The sequence below is a fragment of the Heterodontus francisci genome, chromosome 25 (genome assembly GCF_036365525.1).
Source record: "Heterodontus francisci isolate sHetFra1 chromosome 25, sHetFra1.hap1, whole genome shotgun sequence".
Lineage (NCBI taxonomy): Eukaryota > Metazoa > Chordata > Chondrichthyes > Heterodontiformes > Heterodontidae > Heterodontus > Heterodontus francisci.
Window position 1 is genome coordinate 61,324,996 of NC_090395.1, and position 6,720 is coordinate 61,331,715.

Genomic DNA, 6,720 nt, shown 5'->3' on the forward strand with positions numbered 1-6,720 from the left:
TGCAGGCATGAAGGCCAATTTTAACCCTTCCTATAAGACTTGCCTGCATCAATCCTGCTGCCCTCATGCAGGTTTCCATCTGAATCTGCTTTCCTGAGCAAACAAGAGGGAAACATCAGAATCTAACAGGGGTCCTTCTTTAAATAGGCTGATCAGGCTCCAATGATGTCGTCCGGGCCGAACATCCATTTCAACTGGAAGTCTGTCATTATACCTTCCCGCTAGGCCATGATGGTGTGGAGCCAGAAAAGTCCCTATAATAGAAATAGAAGAAGCACTAACTGTTCAGGACTGCAGGTTGGTTGGTTTTCTTACATATTTCTCAGCATACTGTTCCTCAACCCTCCTCTTCTAGTGCCTCATTATGGGGTACTTTTCTCATAGGTACCACTGACACTTTAAGCATCCTTGCTATGTGGCCATTCTTTAATATTCTTTAGGAGGACAAGCTGTTAAAGCGGCAAAAAAATGCTCATGGGATCCCAAGTTTTCTATGTTGGAGTTCAGGAGGTGAAATTGGTTTTCAGCAATAGTGCAGAACTGGCAATCGCACATCGGGAGCCCTTCTTACACCCAGCCCACTTTTATTTTCAATTGACTTCAATGATGTGCTGGTCACTTGTTTTAAGCTTCCACCCAGGACTGATTTCACCCCCATAGAATCCAAAAGCAAAGAGGTAATGTTAAACCCAGACAAATCATTGGTCAGGCCACATAGTGTTCAATTTGGGGCATGGAAGGATGAAAAGGGTGCAGTTGAGATTCACTTAAGATGATACCAGCAATGGTAGCCCTTGGTTATGAGAAGAGACTAGAGAAACTGAGGCACTTATCACCAGAACAGAGAAGGTTAAGAGGAGATGTGATAGAACTGTTCAAAACTCTGAGGAGTCTTGAAAATATAAATAGGAAAAAAAACCTATTTGCATTGTTTGGTGAGTCAGTTACCAAAGGGCATAAATTTAAGATTATGGTTAAAAGAGCAATGGGACAGGTTAGATGAAACATTTTAATGCAGATGGTTGTTAGGTTATGTGGTTCCTCACCAGAAAAAGTGGTGGGAGCAAAACCTGTAATCATTTTTAAAAGGCAAGGATAAAAATTTGAAAAAAAGGATTTTTTTTTGAATGGATATAGGCAGGGGAATATGAGTAGCTTTTTCAGGGAGCCACGTCAGAAGCAATGGCCCACTGCAGATTCTGACCTGTGGGTCACTATCATTAGCCCTCCCCACATGACCCTCCAAAATGTCTATTCACTTATGAAAGAGGCCCTTGCCAACTATAAGCTTATTGTGGATGATTGCATCAACATCTTGGCTTTGATAGAAACCTGGCCGAGTGCTGATGATGCCTTTCCCTGAAATGAAGCCTCCACGCCTGGCTATACCTTCAATTACTTGCTCCGCCCAAACAGCACCAATAGGAGTGTGGCACTTATCATCAAATCACACCTTCTTCACTGGCATCTTCTCCTCCTTTGAACATCTCACCTTATTTCACTCCTCTCACTTTTTATCTAAAGTCCTCATTCCCTACCACCTATCTAAGTACCAAACCAAATTTCTCACCAAGATAGCTTTGCTGCTTTCCTTCCTTAGCTTTTGACTTCTCATTCTCGGTGATTTTAATCACCTTCTCAACTCATCATGCCCTGTCTCCTCCGAGTGCCCTGCCCTCCTATACTCCCTTAATCTCTCCCTCCATATAAAAAAATTAAGCACTTTCAGACATTTTACTACATTAAAGGTGTTATATAAATGCAAGTTGTTGTTATTGTAGCTGCTGCCCATGCTCCCCACTCACCTCCAAGATTGGTTCCTGCTGGACCTACCTAACTGCAGTGTTAACTTCTAGGCTACCCAATATTATACATTCAGGATATTCAACTCACCAGAATCATGGCAATGAAGACCAACCCTCAAGATGAACTGGATCTGCTGCTGGGAGGAACAGATGGGTATTCCATCCATTCCATTCCTAGAGTTAAAATTAATACTAATGAGTGTCTCAACATACATTTTAACTTAATGTTCCCTACAGCCAATTACAGATTCATAGAAACAACATCAAAATCTGTGTTACCACGTGATCACATTCAACACAACACTTAGATAGTTTCCACCAGATTACATGTTTGTAAGGAATCCAGAGTTTGCTTTCAATGAAATATCATTGAAAGGATCCTGAACTCAATACAATGCAAATATAATGGGATAAACATGGACTACTCCATGTTAGAACCAAACCTCCACTCTCTACAATATTGGGATTGTCAAAGTCACGATGGAAGAAGTAACCCAAGGGTAACTTGCAGGTAAGTCCCCACCACAACTATGCCATAAAGACGAGCTGTTTGTGTTGCACCTCACCATTCTGTATCAACTCAAAAAGTCATTAAGGAATATCAAGAGAAAAGCCTCACAAAGCACTTCTACCCATGGAATTTCTTCCTACATGAAATTCCATTCTTTGACCACATTATTTCAATGTAGATTTATCCATTGCTACTTAGAACAGTTGCGATATGGGAAAGATGTGACTTGCTCAATACCACTGTTGGACAATTTTCTGCATCTTTTTACGTGCATCTCAGCAGCTACCTGACTCATATTTGTAACAGTTGTAATCAGTTTCATCCCATTGCTATGTCACTTAACAGAGAGATTAAGGAACACCTCCAAATCAGGTGACAAGATTCAAATTAGGTTACCAGATTCTAGTGCACTGATGGAACACATCACTCACAACACCAATAGCAACAGTTCACAGAACAAGGTCACCATATGGTTGGTACCATATGGGAGAAAATGTAGAATTATATAACTACAGGTATACCATGTCAGCCAACAAAATAGAAGGCAAGGGAGACAAGATGAAAGAGCCCATTCAAATGTTGACAGATAAATAGATTTAGTGGGACAATTCCCTGAAGCCATGCATTGACAAAGTTAGAATTTCATAGTTGGGAAAGCACTTTAATCATGTGCTAGAAAATGATATTTAATGGCTTCTTCAATTCTTCATCCAGGCCCTTCATTCCTTGATAGTTAAAATTCTTCCCAATGAGTATTATTTTCATAAATTATATGTGAAAAGCTTGACATTCTTCCTGCAATTTGATTTGTGCTGCGACACAGAGATGTGTCAAGATAGGCATTTACACACATTCATGTCTAATTGAAGCAGTCATCTCTCACTCAGGAGAGGTTGTGACTGATTCTTAACAGCTCACAAAACAAGTGTTAATTTGATCACTGTGCATGTTTCATTTCTTTTGAGACTTTAAACTACATGGCATGCAATGAGTAACTTAGATCCAGTGTATTTAAAACACTCAAATCAATTTGTAGCAATATTAAGTATTAAATAGCCAAAATGGAAGAAAAATAGGTGATAGGGCTATATACAACAGGCCATCTTCCAAAGAGAACCTTGACAGTATCCTATTAATTCTAAATCTGGTTGCCATCACTATTCTAACAGATGGCAATAGTACCTATATAATTTACTAAACACATTCAAATCTCATGACAGCATCTATACTTAAACTATGTTTTGCTAGCTAATACAGACACACACGCACATATTCCTAGATATATATTTCAACAGTGCTTGTGTACTGAATTTGCCCAAAATAGTCATCTTATTATTCTACATAACTATATAATTCCATATGATTTTCTGTGAACAATTTTTCAACTCATTGCATTTGACTAACAACTGACAGTTTATTTGATACTTATACCTTGGGATGATCAAGTGCTGGCCTGTGTTGCTATTTTATGTATCGTCAGGCAAACCCCCACCTGCCAAGACTGACGCACACATTATTTCGCTACAGGAATATTAAAACTTAAAATTGCAAGCCCTGACCGGAAAGACATTGCCATAGTAACAGGCAATGTTGTAACAATGGAGACTCTGCAGTGGCTCTCCAATACACAGAAGTGGTCAGACTAGTTTTAGTCACATGGCTAGCTGGCTGGGGCAGAGAAATCTGAGCCTCCAATCAAGGATGTGAAGAGACTGTTTCATATGAGGAACCAGTCACATGGCTAACCTGCTGAGAACCCTGGGAGCTTTTTGAATTTGAACTGCCAGACAAAAGGGTTTTGAGGCAGAACTCCATGCGCTCTCCTGGAACTAAGAACACCTCCTGCCTGCCTGTTGGCCTGCCTATCTCTAAGGGAACTGAAACCATTGAAGAAACGTGAAACTCAAAGAGAAAAAGGTTTGTCACGTGAACAAAGTTTAAGACGGTTACTGGGCCCCAAAGGAACGCAGGAATATAACTTCAATCAAGTACTACAGCGAGCTCAAGAAACAGTAACAAGATATTGCCTCAAACTGTTCTACTTATCTTTTCTTCTACTCTATTCTGTCCTTATTTTGTATGTTTCTATCATGTGTGCATGCTAGCGTGAGCGCGCTGTATATCCACAGGCGTGAACTGTATTAGAGTTAAGTTTAAGGTTTAATAAATTTCATGTTTCTGCTTCAAACCAAAGAAAGTCTATTTGTGCTCAGTTATTTGCCTGATAATTGGAAGTTGAACAAGGTTTCACAAAGGGGGAGCTCAAAACTCAATGTGTTTAAAATTAAACCCTGTTACAACAAGACCAAGTGAAGACAGCAAGAGACCCCTAGACACATTGCTCACCTAGTCGTAACAATATATATATTATATATATATATATATATAAATAAAGTATAATCTTAATTATAATCTTAATAGTTAGTTGATGTACAGCATTATCTGGAAAAATGCAAGTTCTTCCAAAATTTCCAGCATATTGTTTCTAAATGTCTTTCTTGTTCAAATTGAAGTGTCTTGAACACATTTGAGAGTATACCATAGGATCATTAAAATTCCCGAAGGATTTCTGACGGATATGGTAGAATTCCTTAGGACAAATTTAGAATCCTATAGGATTGTACGAAAGTGTGACAGCCTTCTGTTGAAATCTTCATTTAATGACCCTACTTTTATCTTTTTCTGTTTTTACAGCTGTTCATCCCCACTTACTTCCTTCAAATGGGAAAACATCTGGATTGGTCAGGAACAATGCTGCAGCTTCTAAGACTGGCACTGATTCATGCTGCTCCTCTCATATAAAGGAAAGGAGGAATGCATGTTTCTTCCCAAATGGGACTTTCCCACTCTCTTCCAGCCTGACTGAGATCAATCAATGACTGTGCTTAAATCTGGATCCAAAAAGTTACAATATATAAGATCATGGGAACCTAAGAGTAATGTCTTGTTGAATTGTGTATAATAGAATTGGCTGGGCTGATGAGAAACTGTTATCTAATAAGACTTGCCAGCAAGAAACTGAGGTTACAATTACCAACAGAGAACAATTCAAATGTATCAGGATATGGGCAGAAATGTGTTTATTTGGTAGAAGGATTACATTTTGGAGTCCACATTACTTTCAAAGATCAATTTTTGGTTGATGACTTGCAATCGTAACCTGTATTTTTCCGTCAGCGGTGAAGTGAGCGTGCTCAGTGCTGACCTCAAAGAAAGCTGCCCATAAAAATCTAGCAATCTCCTTGGCAGGGATTTCAGCTTTGCTGGCAGTAATTTGATTCGGACGCCAACTATAGTGAATCCCTGGTGTTCAGCAATAGTGATAACATCAAACAGGCTAAACAGCCAATCACATTGAAGAATTCTCACAGAGAGCAAACCAGGAAGTAAAATGCATTGATTGCCCTTCAATTTTTAATCCTTTCACTGACAGTAAAAGAACCAAGGCATTTGGTAGATGGAGTTACGATGCAGATGAGCCATAGTCTAATTGAATGGCCGAACAGGCTTGAGAGGCCAAATGGCCTACTCCTGGTCCTATGTTTCCAAGTTGTATCTAATTCCTTGCATTATGGTGTAGAACTAACTTGTGAATCAATAGTTACTCTAATTATGATTAGGTATGGTCAAATAATTTATGTTGAATGCATTCATTTTATAACAGATATTCTGTGCAGTCTCTAATTCTACACTGGGTTATTTTACTATACATTTGCATTTATATTCAATGTCATGCTTCCCTTTCACTGCATACTAGCCTACTTTATAATACAGGGTTAAACCCAGGTAATTCTCAACTCTTACTTCTGTACTAAGGGTATTTCATAACACTAGCTGGCTTGTTTGGCAATCATTTCAATCTTTTACTTTATTGCTCAATTAGGCCAACAAACAGTGTAACAGGCAGAGATCAAAACCACAGGACTGCATCTTCAAACAGCAAAACCCACAGGGCTCAGTCTCAAAATAGCCTATTGTTACTTCATTGAAATGTATATTCCTGAAATCATTTACAATCCATCTTCGCTAACTTGTTTTCAGGTAAGAGGTTTATCAATATTAATTTTCAATCAGAATAGTAATTCACCTGTAGCCTCATGTTTACAGAGAAACACGAGTGGTTAGATCCGACCCAGTTAGCTCTGTGGTAAAATGGCACAGTCTAATAATGGCTCCTTTATGACAGGAACTGAAGCAGAAATTTACCAGATAATGGAAAACATCTGTTCAAAGGCACAAAGTTCATTTTATCCATGGAGCCGATCTACTCTTCCTCATCTCATGTTAGCGCCAGTCTCTTGTATTCTTTGATCTTTTAACTCCTTATAGGAGGAAGAAATACTGGTATACAGTTTCATGCTAAATTTGCTTTCTGCCTCTTTTTTGATGACTTCTTTCTCACCT